The following is a 17200-nucleotide window of genomic DNA, read 5'->3' as shown; positions in this document are numbered from 1 at the left end:
GAGAAAGAGGAGAGAGAGGCAGAGACAGAGGCAGAGGGAGAAGCAGGCTCCCTGCAAGGCTCCCTGCAAGGAGCCCGATGCGGGACTTGATCCCTGGTCTCCAGGATCACGCCCAGGGCCGAAGGCAGGCGCTAAACCGTTGAGCCACCCAGGGATCCCCCTGTGTGTGTAATTTTTAAATTGATACTAAATTTATTTGATTCAAACTTTCAAAAAGTGTAGAATGATATTTAGTTGGTCTTTAGCATCCTGAAATAACTAAAAAAGCCAGAAAAAGTTTAGTTTTTTGATAACTAAAAAAGTTTTCAAAAATTTCCAAAAGCATATATGAGATAATAAAATATAGTGAAGAGTTACCTGGCCAAAATCTAGGATAAATGGGAAATTCAGATCAAGCCCAACACTAAAAGCTCTTTTTGCCTAGAGGGTATTTGTCTATTCAAAGAAATAGCTGTGGAACTGAGCTGTGGTTTTGGCAACCTTCTGGGGCAAAAGGACAGACTTCAAAAATCATTTCCTACCCACTGCAGAGTCTGAAAAAGCGCTATACCCTGAGAGAAAGGGTGAGCCAGAAGCAAAGAGGCCCTTAAGCCTATAGCCTCAGCTGATGATACTTTTATAGTGTCCTCCAACTCCAGCAAAAGAAATGAAAATTGTCTTCTGAGGCCTCAAATTATTCTTGCAATTAATTTTTTCAAATACAATGATCAGAAAAGAAAATACAATAAATTAGAACCAGCAGAAAAAACTAGATGGTAGAAAGAGATCATAAAGCATTCAAATATTTAAATTCAAAGACATGTATTACAAGACAAATTATATTTAAAAGCCAAAAAAATTTAAAAATAACTGCTTAAGATACAGAAAATTATTTTTAAAATGATACCGATTTTAAAAAAATCAATCTTCTTATCCTAAAACTATAACTAAAATTAAGAACTCAGTGGAAAGATTTAATGATTTACTAGAAATAGCTGAAAAGAAAATTAATGAGCTAGAGAATACGTTAGAATAAATTTTCCACAATCCAGCATGAAGAGACAAAAAGATGGCAAATGCAAGTGATGTGCTAAGAGACACAGAGGTTAGATTGAAAAGACCTAAAATAACACAGGTAGGAATTGATTTTGCTAGAGTTTGTTCATCTAGACCCAAGGGGCTGCAGAGCAAGATGAACGTGGTTATAAAAAGTCAACATGAAGGATCCTTGTGGTATTGGAAGTACTTTATCTCAATTGGGGTAAGGGACACACAAACCAGCATATGATATAAAATCGTACAAAACTGAACACACACACAAATAAGTACAAGTAAAACTGGAGAGATCTGAATAAGATCTGAGAATTGTCTAAGAGTCAATCTCCTGGTTCTGATACATATTACAGCTTCACAAAATTTTAACATCGGGCAGAACTAGAAAAAGTATATATGAGATTTCTGCATTTTTTTCTTACAATTTCACGTGAATCTACAATTATTTCAACAAAATTTGAATTAAAAAAAGCCCAGATCTTGACACATAATAATGAAAATGTAGGATACCTAAGGCAAAGAGAAAATTTGAAACACAACAGGAGAAAGAAATGGTAAATTACCTCAAAAGGTACAGCAGCCGGACAGCTTGCCCCATAACAGCAAAGATGCTAGGAGTCAGTAGAATAATATCAGTGTTTAAAGATAGACAGCTAGTGGATTTATCCTCTAAAATTAAGGTAAAATAAAGATATCTTCAGTTTGAAAAAAAATGAGAGTGTTCAACATCTATAAAACTGTATTAAAAAAAACTGTATTAAAAATAAATTCTAAAGGATAGGTTTAATAAGAATAAAAATGACTTCAGATGAAAGATTTAAGATGCATAAAAAGATTTAAGATGCATAAGGGAATAAACAGCAAACAGAGTGGTAAATATGTTAGTGTGTGAAATATGACAAGTTATCAGATATCTCAACCAGATATTAAGACCTAGTAATATTAAGACAGTGTGGAATAAATAAGACCGTTCAGTGGGGCAGAAGAGAGACCCTACAAGTAGAGTCATACATGTACAGACATTGGATTAAGCAGTGGAGAGCAGTAGAAAAGTATGCCTTTAAACAGTACAGTAATAGTTAAGTATATATGTGAAAAAAATTAATGTGGATCTCTATCTTACACTTCACATGTGGATGAGGCACCAAAATGGAATAGGCACAATGATAAAGCTTTTGGAGATAAATTTGCATAATATATTCATAATATTGGGAAGGGAAATATTTCTCAGATAAGACACAAAAAGCATAAATCATAAAGGAAAAGATCAGTAAATATGACTACATTCAAATTATAAATTTTGTTCATCAAAAGGTACTATAAATAATGATTAAAAGATAAGCCAGAGTGAGAGAAGATATTTGCTAACAGATAAAGGACTCATATCCATAAGTATACAATGAGCTCATATAAATCAATAAAAAGCAGGAAAATCCAATAGAAAAGAGTAGACAAAATAGGTAAATAGGCATTTCCCCCAAAAAGGAGCCCAAAAGACCAATAAACCTTTGTAAAAGGGCTTGACTTCATTTATAATCAAGGAAATGCCAGTTAAAATCATTATGAGATAACATTACTACCCGCCCCCCACCCCCATTGCTTACCACCAGACAGGCAACATTTGAATTCTCAAAACACAATAATAAGAAACAACTCAATTTTAATATCAGTAGAATCTTTTGACAGATACTTCACTAAAGATATTTTGACAGCCAATAAGCATGCAAAGGTGTTTACTGATCACTGATCATTAGGTAAATACAAATTAAGGTCACAACAAAACACAACCATGTACCTAATCAAAATGGCTAACATTAAAAAGACTGACCATACCATGTGTTAGTGAAAAAGTGGATGAAGTAGAACTCCCATACACTGCTGGTGATAATGTAAAAAATAAAAAGATTTTTTCTTTTGTAGGCTTAATGGATTTTGAGTCAGGAAAATATCTGTCTCCCAGTTTTACTAAAAATATAGATTTTAGGTTTTTGTTGCTTTTCTATGTTTCCCAGATAGGAGAAGGGGCGGAATGCTGACTTTCATAGCCACGTTCATCTGAAAGCATTCCTCATAATTTTTAGGCATTATCAATTAGTAATTTTAAAAAGCTGATTACAGGCTCCTTTTTAATACTAAGCCTTCGATAGTTATATTGTTTTGTATAGTTGACCCTTGAACGATATAGGTCTGAACTGCGCAGGTCCACTTCTATGTGGATTTTTTATAGTGAAGTACCATAAATGCATTTCTCTTATGATTTTCTTGATAATGTTTTATTTTCTTTATCTTACTTTATCTTACAGTATGTAATTCATATAACAAATATATGTTTTAATATACTGCTTACATATACAAGCTTGGTAAGGCTTCTGGTCAACAACAGGCTATATTAGTAGTTCAGTTTTGGGGCAGTCATGTTATAGTTGGATTTTTGATTGCCCCTAATCCCAGCATTGCTGAAGGGTCAACTATGTTATCAGGTAACAAATCAAAAAGAATATTTTCCTACACTATACCACTTCTTATACCATGAAAATTAATCTGGTCCAATTTATTCAGTAAAACAGAAAGTGACTATTACAATCAGAAAAATGAATGGTAAAGAAAATCAAAGCAGTTATAGCATACTAAACTAATATTCACTATAATAAATAGATTTTAAAAATATGCAGGCGGTCTCACCCAAGGCACATGACTATTTAAACGTCTTTCGGTGGGCAGAGAATGTTTACCCCACTGCAGACTCACAGAGAAATTTGAGATTACCCACTTGTCTCCTGAGGGCTAGCCTCATTCCTAAAAATCCCCAGGGGAGAGCTGAGTGTATAGATGAGGGATAGAACTGAAGTTTAATGTTTAGGCTTTAAACAAAGCATGACTCTGAGAGGGCCTTAGGAGTGACTTTTCACATTTCTCCTGAAAGATATTAAACATTTTGTGCTTGATAAAACCCTAAAAAATGCTGTCTCAGAAGCAAACTGATTCTGTACACAAGTGTTGGTTTTCAAGAGGCTTTTTGTTTTGTTGAGCCACTATTAACTAGAAAAGGCCTATGCCATTCTTCCATCACAGTAAATCCCCAATTTTTTTCTGTTTTATTATTCCAACCTATTCCTGCAAATTTCCTTATATTCGCCCCATTTGTTTTGCTAAATTCATTTCCAGACCTTTTTTTATTTTTTTATTTTTATTTTTTTCCGTTTTCTCTGGAATATTTTGAGAAATCCCCCTCCCAAGAGGCAGGAAAGAAAGGAGTTGGTGTAGTGGAGAATGTGGTCACTCCAAAAGGGAAGTCAAATGGGGAAGGAGCAGGCAAGAAAGACTGAACTTAGTATGAGAACTGGGCCTAGAGAGAGATGACAAAAAATGTTTTTGGATAATAGATTCTATGAGTTAGACTAAATGTTAAATATGCCAGGATAGGGGCAGGTGATTGAGGTAAGGTATATCTTTAAAGAACTAAATCAAACTACAGGAGGAAAAATAAGACTAAGTGTTGGATTTTCATTCTTGGCCAAGTCTCTGAACAGCATAGGCTAGATTACTGGCAAAAATCCATGAGATGTCCTGTGTATAATCTTGCTTTTTATATGGCCCTTTTGATATATGTTGGTGTAGTTCTCTGAAAAAAAAAATGAACATAGGCTCAAATGCCAGTTTCACTACTACTTTCTCTTGAGAAATGATGGAATGTCAAGTGAAAAGATTTGAATAAATAGGGTGCAGTACACACTTTCCAACCATAACAGGTAAGCACAACTGGCCCATGATATAGCTATGGTAAGGTTTGCTCGGACATGCGGGTGTTTTGAAGGCATTATTCTGCTCACAGGGTTGTTTCTTATGGATGTATAATCTCCCATGTCATTATAGTGTGCAGAAAACGGGTTTTATCAGATTACTTGAATCTAGGAGAAGGGGGATCAAGAAAGCATAAAAACTTGGGTACTAGATAGAACATGAAAAAGGAGACTAAGGACAGATAGTTACAGATAGATACAGTAGTTATTTCATAGTTTTATTAACTAACCCCAAATAGGGTGTCTTAGAAATAAAACAGATATTCTAGGCATTCAGGGCAAACAAGTACTCTTTTTCTAATCACCTCAGAGCGTATGTGACAAAAATTCCTAAGGAGTACATTTAAGCTTACATTAGACACTATAAACTTCTGCCTCTTTGTACACAAAATAACATTTATTTTAGTGATTACAGAAGAAAATCTAAAATTATTTTCATTGTGATTAAGAAAGCTTTTGATCAATTCCAGTTAATTGGCTTTTAGAAATAATAACTGACACTTTCTTTCAAGAGTCCTGACAATCTTAGTATTTTTGTAATATATTTGTTATTAGCTTGCAGGGCCTCTGATCATATTTGTCCATGCAGTCTTTCATTCTAATACTTCTAAATTCGTCATCATTTTGCAACTGTGATTTGTTTTATACGTAATTAAACACCTCTTGCATTACTACAGATTCTGCTTCATTTCTAATATTGAGAAAGTGGCTTGTGTATTTTTTTAGGAGGCTAACATCTTAAAACATTATAGGGGATAGGATTCTTGAATTAATTATCTGCTAGATGAGGATGCTTGTTACAGCAAGTGTGAAATAATAATAAATAATGGAGTCACTTCAGGCAGCATACTTCCTTGAACCTTAAGGACATTCAAGACCCTCAGAATTAGGACAAAGGGACAAATCAGAACCAGAATAGACTCAAGAGCTTGGTCTTCACTGGTAGCCACTCTAACATACACCAGGTCTGACATATTAATGAATTTTGTTTTAGAAAAAAATGTAAGTCAGGAAATAAAAATATTAACAGGATATAGTTATATGATATGTACCAGTCTTCAGAATAGTTACAGACTATGTTTCCAAATGTCATAGAGTTGCATATTTGGATATTTATCGATTCTGCAAAATAACATAATCACAGGCAAATTTTTCTCTACACTTAGATAGTAATAGCTATCAACATGTATCTTTGAAGTGCTCTTCAGAATAATGGGATCATTTTTTAAAATGTCTTTCTATATCTCTATTTTTAGCTCGAAAATAAGCCCTTAATAATAAAAAAAAGAATATATCCAATAAACGTTATTAGTGCCAGCAAATTGCTTTTGCTGCTTGCAAATATAATAGATTCATTTCTTTACTAGGGAGCAAGCTGAAATATATTAATATCCTCACTTTAGAAGAGTTGAATTTGATGCTATTGATAGGTAACAGATGAAATTATTACACATAGACTTTCAAATAGGGGAAATAGGGTGCATTAAATAAATATTCAATGTAAGAATCACAAAGCAAATTATTATTGTTAACTATTTCTAAGGTAGTTTCAAAAGTTTTCTATATAAGAATATTACTCTAGTGTGTTTTCTTCTCACTCATGGATTGCAAATTGATAAATATGATGCCAGCTCATCCTAAGATTCATAAACTCCTATTAACTGGAGTAGTTTCCCTTACAGTAGCCGGAAGCATGCAGCAGATGGCACTAAGAACATTTAGCAAAGCAGCCAGGAAGAGGTCTTTCTTAATTGCTCCTCAGGGTCAGAAAGAAGATGTGGTTTATGTATACAATGGAATATTACTCAGCTATTAGAAATGACAAATACCCACCATTTGCTTCAACGTGGATGGAACTGGAGGGTATTATGCTGAGTGAAGTAAGTCAGTCAGAGAAGGACAAACATTATATGTTCTCATTCATTTGGGGAATATAAATAATAGTGAAAGGGAAAATAAGGGAAGGGAGAAGAAATGTGTGGGAAATATCAGAAAGGGAGACAGAACATAAAGACTGCTAACTCTGGGAAACGAACTAGGGGTAGTAGAAGGGGAGGAGGGCGGGGGGTGGGAGTGAATGGGTGACGGGCACTGGGTGTTATTCTGTATGTTAGTAAATTGAACACCAATAAAAAAATAAATTAAAAAAAAAAAAAAAAAAAAAAAAAAAAAAAAAAAAAAAAAAAAGAAAATTGCTTGAAAAATGAGATGTAGTAACTAACTGGATACAGCCTTCTCAAGATAAGTTACGCAGCAGAAACTTCAAGTTGCCATACATTGTCCTCTCCATTGAGAGGAAGAATTTACAATATTCAAAATATAAAGAGATAATACCATGTTGAGCCTCTCCAAGAATTGGAATTATCTGATACTTTCTGAAATGTAAGCTATCACAGCCACTACCTTTTCATTCTCAGATTAAACACATTCATTTGTTTTAATTTTGTTTTTTTTTTAATATTTTATTTATTTATTCATGAAAGACACAGAGACATGGGCAGAGGGAGAAGCAGGCTCCCCAGGTAGGGAGCCCAATGAGGGACTCGATCCCAGAACTCCAGGATCATGCCCTGAGCCAAGGGCAGAGACTCAACCTGTAAGCCACCTAGGCATCCCTTGTTTTAATTTTAGAAATGTGTAGTTTTTTAATACAATATGTGTAGTTTTTATATTTCAAAAAAAGAGGATGATTCATACAATAGATAGCACAGAAAATATCTGTTTCCACAGTATGTTGTTTCTGCTTTCACTTTATTACTTCTTTATATTTCCACTGACTGTGGTGCTGTAGAATTTTTTGTCACAGTTATGCTCTTATTCTCTATCTTGTGCTTTTCTTTGGTACACTGGTATTTGTTGCAGGATTGTAAAGTTATGATATTTTTAGATATCCAATAATATATGATTAAACCACAGGAAGAAACTGAACTAAACTAATGTCTGCAATGGAAAGTAAAAATCAAGGAAATTTCAGTTAGTGTTCTACTTTAAAAAATAACCTCTATTAGATTATTTTCTTTTGTATGCAAATTTACAACCTTTTTTTCTTTGTCCACAGGTAATTTTTTTTTCCCCACAGGTAATTTTTTAAAAAGATTTTATTTACTCATTTGAGAGAGAGAAAGAGTGCACAAGTGGGAGAGGGGCAAGGGAGAGGGAAAAGCAGGCTCCTGGCGGAGCTGGACATGGAAGACATGGGGTTTGATACCAGGACCCTGAAATCATGACCTGAGCTGAAGTCAGAGTGCTTAACCAACTGAGCTACCCAGGCACCCCTGTACACAGGTAATTTTTACACAAATTTTTTATTGTATCATTAGCACCATGTTTATATAGCAAAACCATAAGGTGTAATGAACGTTGAAATACACAATGGAAAAACTGCTTTTTAGTCCTTCTCGCAGTAACTGAACATCCACTAAAAGAAAATCAATGCACTAGAAGACATGGATATACAAAGTCTAGATTGTGGTGAATGTGCATCACTCAATGACATTCTGTCTCCATGAATGATCTGTGGTCACAATACTCTTTTTGTTCCACTTGGACTCTGTTATCTAACACTACAATTACAAGAATGTTTTGTGCTTTTTGCTGTTATTAATTGAAAAATTTAATCAAATTAATCCTACATACAATACATATGATACCTGCTGAAAGTAGAGGTATGAAGTAGGTCTTATCTCATTTCTTTATGTGGAAAATATTCTCTCCAGGATGGTTGAATAGAGGGAGAAAGGAAATCACTGATAGATCACGTTAGAGATCCTGAGAACTCCATATATCAAACTAAACCACAAATGGAATACTTCTTGTGAATTTCATATTTATCATTTCTTGAAGAGTTTATCTGGTTTTCAAGGTTTTTAATCATTTCTGCCAGACCTAACATACTCAGCATACATATGTATATCAAGAGACTACAAGCTTTTGAAGGAATAAAGTGTCTCTTAAGAGAAAAAAATGACACTATAGCTCAGCAAATTCGCTGTTAAGATTCTTGTCAGTGTTTGACATGATGAAAGAAAATACTGTTTGTTTACCTGGGGTCCTCTAACAGAACATTCCTCTTTTATTCTGAAGGGATTTCATCTCCTAGTGCAGAATTTTCCAAATCCTGTTCCAGAATGTATTTCTCAAGATGTCAGTAAGTGTTCTGTTAAAAAAATACTAACAATTCCTTTCCTTCTAGATGTACCTTTTTAATGTAAGAAAAAGTTTAAGATATGCATATGTTTTTATTATTATGTTAGGATCTAAGAAAAATTTCCAAGAATATTAGGAAGTGAAAAAAAGGAGCATATGATATATGTCATTTGATCAGTATGCTAAAGCAGCTGCAGCAGCATTTGCCAATACCTGGTGCTGGAAGACTGAAGTTGCCCATCTGCCCATTTGCACCATCTTTTAGCACACAATAGTGATATTTTCAATGTTTAAGGTGTAAAAAACACTTGTAGATTAATGAGTTCCTGTTTGAGTTCTGCCAATATCATAATTTAAAAACTTTTGGGATCAAATAAGTTTAAGACAATGCACCTCCAGAGAGCAATTTTAAAGTTGGCAATGGCCCATGAATAACAAAGTCTTTAAATTAATTAGAATAAGAAGATTAATAATTTTTTTCACATCTTATACAAGTAGTAGTTGTGTATACATGTACTAAATTCATTATTTTCAATTCTGCTGCAGTTGATTTGATACCATCTCCAATTCTTAAGTACTGGTCTATAGAGAATAAATGTCATTGTTACTTAAACCTTTTTTTTAAATAACAGACATTATTTTTAGATAAGTTTTAGAGTCCTAAAAAAATACAGAGGAAGTACAGAGAGCTCCCTTGAGCCCTCTGCCCCCATACATGCAGAAGCTCCTCCACAACTGACACCCTCAACCACAGTGGTACACTTGTTACAACTGATGAATACACTGACACCTTATTATCACCTAAAGTCCATAGTATATATTAGGTTCACTCTTGGTGTTGTGCATTCCATGGGTTTTGACAAATGTATAATGACATGTATCAACACTGTAGTATCATACAGAGTTGTTTAACTGCCCTGAAAACCCTCTGTGCTATACCTATCCATTTCTCTCTCCCTCATAACCCCTGAGAATTACTCTGACATAACCTCTGAAAATGATGCTATCTCCATAATTTTGCCTTTTCCAGAATGTCATATAGCTGGAATCATAAGTAACCTTTTCAGACTGGCTTCTTTAACTTAGTAAGTTTCCTTCGTGTATTTTCATGACTTGATAACTCATTTCTTTTTAGAGCTAAATAATATTGCATTGTTTGGATATACCACAATTTATTTAGTAACCTATTGAAGGATGTCTTGGTTTTTATTTGGTTTAAATTTTAATGAGGTAGAACTTATCAGTTCTTTATTGCATGAATTACTACCCTGGTGCTCTAAAAACCACACTCAGATCACCTACATTTTCTCCTACGTTATTTTCTAGAAATTTTTATTGTTTTGCATTTATATTTCAGTCTACAACCCAATTCTGAGTTTATTTTTGTGAGAGGTTTTAGGTCTGTCTAGATTCTTTTTTTTTTTTTTTTTGCATGTGAATGTCTAGCTGTTCCAGCACCATTTGTGGAAAAGGAAAAGACTATCTTTGCTCTATTGAACTGTCTTTGCTCCTTTGTCAAGGATCAGTTGGCTATATTTATGGGGATGTATTTCTGGGCTCTCTAACCTGTTCCATTAATCTATTTGTCTCTTCTTTTGCCAATACCACATTGTCTTCATTATTGTAGCTTTATAGTAAGTCTGCAAATTGATTAGTGTTAGCCCTTCAACTTTGTTCTTCTACTTCAATACTGAGTTGGCTACTGTGTGTCTTTTTTCTCTCCATGTGAACTATAGAAACAGTCTATCAATATCCACAAAATAACTTGTTGGGATTTTGATTGGAATTATGATGAATCTACAGATCAAGCTGAGAAGAACTTGACATCTTGACAATATTATCTTTCTTTCCAAGAGCATCATTATCCATTTATTTTGTTCTTCCTTAATAGCTTTCTTCTGAGCTTTGTAGTTTTCCTCATAAATATTTTGTATATATTTTGTTAGAAATATACTTGGGGTTTTTTTAGTGCTAATGTAAATGGTAATGTATTTTTAATTTCAAATCTACTTGTTCATTGCTGGTATACAGGAAAGTGACTGACTTTTGCATATTAACTTCATATCCTACAACCTTGCCATAATTTCATTAGTTCCAGGATTTTTTTCTTGTTGATTCTTTCAGATTTTCTATGTAGATGATCCTGTCACCTGTGAATAGCTTTATTTCCTTCTTCCCTATCTATATTACTTTTGTTTCATTTTCTTGTATGTCTACATTACTTTGATTTCTAGTACAATTTTGAAAAGCAACGATAAGAGGGAACATCCTTGCCTTATTCCTGATCTTAGTGGGAAAGCTTTGAGTTTCTCACCATTAAAGTATGATGTTAGCTGTGTGGTTTTTTTTGTTTTGTTTTGTTTTTGTTTATGTTTTTGTAGTATGCTTTATCAAGTTGTAGAAGTTCTTTTCTAATCCCTAATTTGCTGAGAGTTTTTCTCAGGAGTCAGTGTTGAATTTTGTTAAATGTTTTTCTGCATCCATTAAGATAATCATGTAATTTTTCTTATTTAGCCTATTCATGTAATGAATTACATCAACTGATTTTTGATTGAACTAACCTTGCAGGGATCCCTGGGTGGCGCAGCGGTTTAGCGCCTGCCTTTGGCCCAGGGCGCGATCCTGGAGATACGGGATCGAATCCCACGTCGGGCTCCCGGTGCATGAAGCCTGCTTCTTCCTCTGCCTATGTCTCTGCCTCTCTCTCTCTCTCTCTCTGTGTGACTATCATAAATAAATTTAAAAAATGAACTAACCTTGCATACCTGATATAAATCCCACTTGATTATGGTGCATAATCCTTTTTAAATATTCTTAAATTGGATTTTCTAATAGTTGCTGAAGATTTTTACATATATGATGATGAAAGAGATTTATCTCTAGTTTCCTTTTCTTGTAAAGTCTTTAGTCTTGGTATTAGGGTTATGTAGGCCTTATGGAATGAATTAGGAAGTATCCTTTCTGTTTCCATCTTCTGGAAGAGACTGTAGAAAACTGGTACAATTTTTTCCTGAAATGTTTGGTAGAATTCACCAATGAGCTCATCTGGGACTGCTCCTTTCTGTTTTGAAAGGTTATTAATTAGTAATTCTATTTCTTTAATATATATAGGCATATTCAGATTTTCTATTTCTTCTTGTATGTTTTAAGAGAATATGTCATTTAAGGAACTGACACAATTCACCTAGGCTATCAAATTTGTAGGCATAGAGCTGTTCACATGTTTCTTTATTATCCTTTTAAAGTCCATGGGATCTGTACTGATGTCCTCTTTCACTTGTGGTATCAGTAATTTATGCTTTTTTTCTTCTTTTCTTAGATAGTGTGGCTAGAGGCATATTAATTTTATTGATCTTTTTGAAGAACTAACTTTTGTTTTGGTGATTTTCAATACTGATTTCTTATTTTATTGATTTCTGCTCTAATTTTATTGACTTCTGCTCTAATTTCTCTTATTTCATTTCTTCTTCTTATTTTCAATTAAAAATTTTAAACTTTTTATTTAAATTCCAATTAGTGGGGGTCCCTGGGTGGCTCAGTGGTTTGGCGCCTGCCTTTGGCTCAGGGCGCGATCCTGGAGTCCCGCACCCGGCTCCCGGCATGGAGCCTGCTTCTCCCTCTGCCTGTGTCTCTGCCTTTCTCTCTCTCTCTCTCTCTGTGTTTAACATGAATGAATAAATAAATAAAATCTTTAAACAAAAAAAATTCAATTAGTTAACATATAGTGTATTATTAGTTTCACGTGTATTGTTAGTTTCATTACACTATAGTGACCCAACACTTCCATAGAACACTCAGTGCTCATCACAAGTGCCCTCCTTAATTCCCATCACCTATTTTACACATCCCCTCATCCTCTGGTAACCATCAGTTTGTTCTCTATATTTAAGAGTCTTCTTCTTGATTCATCTCTCTCTCTTTTTATTTTTTCCTTTGTTCATTTGTTTCTTAAATTCTAAATATGTGTGATATAATATGATATTTGTCTTTCTCTGACTGGATTATTTTGCTTAGCATTATACTCTCTAGCTCCATCCATGACATTACAAATGGCAAGATTTCAATTTTTTTTACGGCTACCTAATATTCTATCATGTGTATGTACCACATCTTCTTTATTCATTCATCTATCCATGGACACTTGAACTGCTTCCATAATCTGGCTATTATAAATAATGCTTTTATAAATATACAGGTGCATTTATCTCTTTGAATTAGTGCTTTTGTATTTTGGGGGTAAATAGTAGGGCGATTACTGGATCATAGGGTAGTTCTATTTTTAACTTTTTTGAGTAATTTCCACACTGTTTTCCAGAGTGGCTGCACCACTTTGCATTCCTAGCAACAGTGCATATCCTCCACATCCTCACCAACACTTGTTTTTTGTTTGTTTGTTTTATTTAGCCATTCTGACTGGTGTGAGATAATATCTAATTATAGTTTTGATTTGCATTTCCCTGATGATCAGTGATGTTGAGTATCTTTTCATGTGTCTGTTGGCTGTCTGTATGTGCTCTTTGGAAAAATATCTATTCATGACTTCTGCCCATTTAAAAATTGGATTATTTGTTTTTTGGGTGTTAAGTTTTATAAGGTTTTTTTAAATAGATTTTGGACCCTTTATAAGATATGACATTTGCAAATATCTTTTCCCATTCACTAGGTTGCCTTTTAGTCTGTTGATTGTTTCTTTGGCCTTTATTTTGATCAAGTCCCAATACTTTATTTTTGCTTTTGTTTCCCTTGCCTCAAGAGATATATCTAGAAAGAAGTTGCTATGGCTGAAGTCAAAGAGGTTACTGCCTGTGTTCTCCTCTAGGATATTTATGGTTTCAGGTCTCATATTTAGGTCTTTAATCCATTTTGAATATATTTTTGTGTATGGGGTAAGAAAGTCGTCAAGTTTCATTCTTTTGCATGTTGCTGTCCAGTTTTCCTAATACTATTTGTTGAAGAGACTTCTTCCCATTGGATATTCTTTTCTGCTTTGTTGAAGATCAGTTGACCACATAGTTGTGGGTTCCTTTCTGGATTTCCTATTCTGTTCCATTGATCTGTGTGTCTATTTTTGGGTCAGTATCATACTATTTTGATCACTACAGCTTTGTAATATAACTTGAAGTCCAGAAGTGGATGCCTCCAACTTTGCTTTTCTTTTTCAACATTACTTGGGCTATGTGTGATCCTTTGTGGTTCCATACAAATTTTAGGATTGTTTGTTCTGGGTCTTTGAAAAATGCTGTTGATATTTTGATAGGGATTGCATTAAATGTGTAGGTTACTTTGGTAGTAAAGACATTTTAACAATTTCTTCCAATCTATAAGTATGGAATGTCTTTCCATTTCTTTGTGTCATCTTCAATTTCTTTAATCACTATTTTATGATCCTCAGAGTACAGGTCTTTTACCTCTTTGGTTAAGTTTACTCCTAGGTATCTTACTGGTTTTGGTGCAATTATAAATGGTATTAATTACTTGATTTCTCTTTCTGCTGCTTCATTATTGGTGTATAGAATGCAACAGATTTCTTTTTTTTTTCAGATTTCTTTACTTTGATTTTATGACTTTGTATTAGTTCTAGAAGTTTTTTTGGTGGAGTCTTTAGGGTTTCCTGTATAAAATATTATGTCATCTGCAAATAGTGAGAGTTTTACTTCTTCCTTGCTGATTTAGATGCCTTTTATTTCTTTTTGTTGTCTGATTGCTGTGGCCAAGACTTTCAGAATATGATAAATAATAGTGGTGAGAATTGAAATTCCTGTCTTGTTCCTACTGTAAAGGAAAACCTCCCAGTTTTCCCCCATTGAGGATAATACTAGCTGTGGGTTTTTCATAGATGGCCTTTATTGTGTTGAGGTATGTTTCTTCTAACCCTACTTTGTTGAGGGGTTTTATCATGAATGGATGTTATACTTTGTCAAATGTTTTTTCTGTATCTGTTGAAATGATCATATAATTTTTATCCTTTCTCTTATTAATGAGGTGTATCATGTTGATTGATTTGCAAATATCAAACCACCCTTGCAACCCAGGAATAAATCCCACTTGGTTGTGGTGAATAATTCTTTTAATGTATTTTTGGGTTTGGTTTGCTAGTATTTTATTAAGAGTTTTTGCATCCTTGTTCATTAGGGATATTGGACTATAGTTCCTAAGGGGAGTCTTTATCTGGTTTTGTATCAGGGTAATGGTGCCCTCACAGAATGAACTTGAAAGTTTTCCTTTATTTTCTGTTTTCTGGAATAGTTTTAGAAGAATAGGTATGAACTCTTCTTTAAATGTTTGGTAGAATTCACCTGTGAAGCCATCTGGCCTTGGACTTTCATTTTTTTGGGAATTTTTTTTTTAAGATTTATTTATTTATTTATTTATTTATTTATTTATTTATTTTAGACAGAGAGAGAGAGAGAGAGAGGCAGAGACACAGGAGGAGGGAGGAGCAGGCTCCATGCTGGGAGGCCGATGCGGGACTCGATCCCGGGACTCCAGGATCACGCCCTGGGCCAAAGGCAAGCGCTAAACTGCTGAGCCACCCAGGGATCCCCTTTTTGGGAAATTTTTGATTACTGATTCAATTTCTTTGCTGGTTATTGGTCTGTTCAAGTCTTCTGTTTCTTCCTATTTCAATATTGGCAGTTTTACTTTTCTAGGAATTCATCCATTTCTTCTAGGTTGTCCAATCTGTTGGCATACAGTTTTTCATAATATTATCTTATAATTGTATTCTGTGGTGTTAGTTGTTATTTCTCTTGTCTTGTTTGTTTTTAATTTTATTTATTTGAGTCTTTTTGCTTTTTGGAAAGTCTGGGTAGGAGTCTCTCAATTTCATAAATTTTTTCACAGTACCAGCTCCTGGTTTTTATTGATCTGTTCTATTACTTATTTAGTTTCTATATCCTTTATTTCCACTCTAATCTTTATTATTTCCTTCCTCCTTCTGGCTTTAGGCTTTATTTGTTCTTTTTCTAGCTCCTTTAGGTGTCAGGTTAGGTTGTTTGAGATTTTTCTTGTTTCTTAATGTAAGCCTGTATTGCTGTATACTACTTTCATAGCACCAGTTTGCTGCATCCCAAAGATTTTGGACCACTGTGTTTTCATTTTCACTTGCTTCCATATATTTTTAAAATTTCTTCTTTGACTTCCTGGTTTACCTATTTATTGTCCAGTAGCATGTTGTTTTACCTTCATGTACCTGTAGTCTTTCCAAATTTTTCCTTGTGGTTGACTTCTAGTTTCATAATGTTGAAATCAGAAAGGGTGCATGGTAAGATTTCAGTCTTTTTGTATTTATTGAGGCCTGATTTGTGACCTAATAAGTGATTTATTCTAGAGAATATCCCAATGGCACTCGAAAAGAATGTGCATTCTGCTGTTTTAGGATGGAATGTTCTGAATATGTTAAGTCCATCTGGCTCAGTGTGTCATTCAAAGTCATTGTTTCCTTGTTTGTTTTCTGTTTGGATGATCTGTTCATGTAAGTGGCGTGTTAGGGTCCCCTACTATTATTGTATTATTATTAATTAGTTCATTTATGTTTGTTATTGTTTTATATATTTAGGTGCTCCCATTTAGGGGGCATAAGTATTTACAATTTTTATACTTCTTGTTGGATTGCCTCTTTATTATGATTTAGTGCACTTCTTTGTCTCTTGTTATGGTCTTTGTTTTATTTATTTTTTAAAAGATTTTATTTATTTATTCAAGAGAGACAGAGAATGAGAGAGAGAGAGGCAGAGATACAGGCAGAGGGAGAAGCAGGCTCCATGCAGAGAGCCTGACGTGGGACTCAATCCTGGGTCTCCAGGATCAGGCCCTGGGCCGAAGGTGGTGCTAAACTGCTGCTAAACCCAGACTCCCCTGGTCTTTGTTTTAAAGTCTAGTTTGTCTGATATAAATATTGCTACTTGGACTTTCTTTTGTTATCCAGTTGCATAATAAATTTTGTCTCCATCTCCTCACTTTCTTTTTTTTCTCTTTACTATTGCATTTCTTAATTTAATATATAGAGAGAGACAGAGAGAGAGAGAGAGAGAACAAGCAGGGGGAGCAGGCGAGGGAGAAACAGGCTTCCTGCTGAGCAGGGAGTCCAGTGGGGGCTCAATCTTATTTAGGACCCTGGGATCATGACCTGAGCTGAAGGCAGATGCTTAATTGACTGTGCCACTCAGGCATTCCATCCATCCCCTTCCTTTCAATCTGCAGGTGTCTTCAGTCTAAAATGA

The 17200-nt window shown here is 34.3% G+C and overlaps 1 long non-coding RNA gene across 2 annotated transcripts in view; it reads left to right on the top strand.

Annotated features, from left to right (window-relative positions):
* The window catches only part of LOC112658563 (uncharacterized), a 59596-nt gene that overhangs the window by 24156 nt on the left and 18240 nt on the right, over nucleotides 1-17200 (top strand). The window contains exons 3-5 of one of the 2 annotated variants that reach the window (XR_004804047.2): nucleotides 7891-8117; nucleotides 8916-8979; nucleotides 10009-10063. This is a non-coding gene — a long non-coding RNA (uncharacterized LOC112658563). The remainder of the gene's footprint in view (nucleotides 1-7890; nucleotides 8118-8915; nucleotides 8980-10008; nucleotides 10064-17200) is intronic. The other variant, XR_003135793.3, reaches the window with a different exon arrangement.

This window comes from Canis lupus, chromosome 12, assembly GCF_003254725.2.
Source record: "Canis lupus dingo isolate Sandy chromosome 12, ASM325472v2, whole genome shotgun sequence".
NCBI lineage: Eukaryota > Metazoa > Chordata > Mammalia > Carnivora > Canidae > Canis > Canis lupus.
The sequence above is the reverse complement of the archived record's forward strand: the minus strand, read 5'-3'. Positions and strand labels throughout refer to the sequence as shown.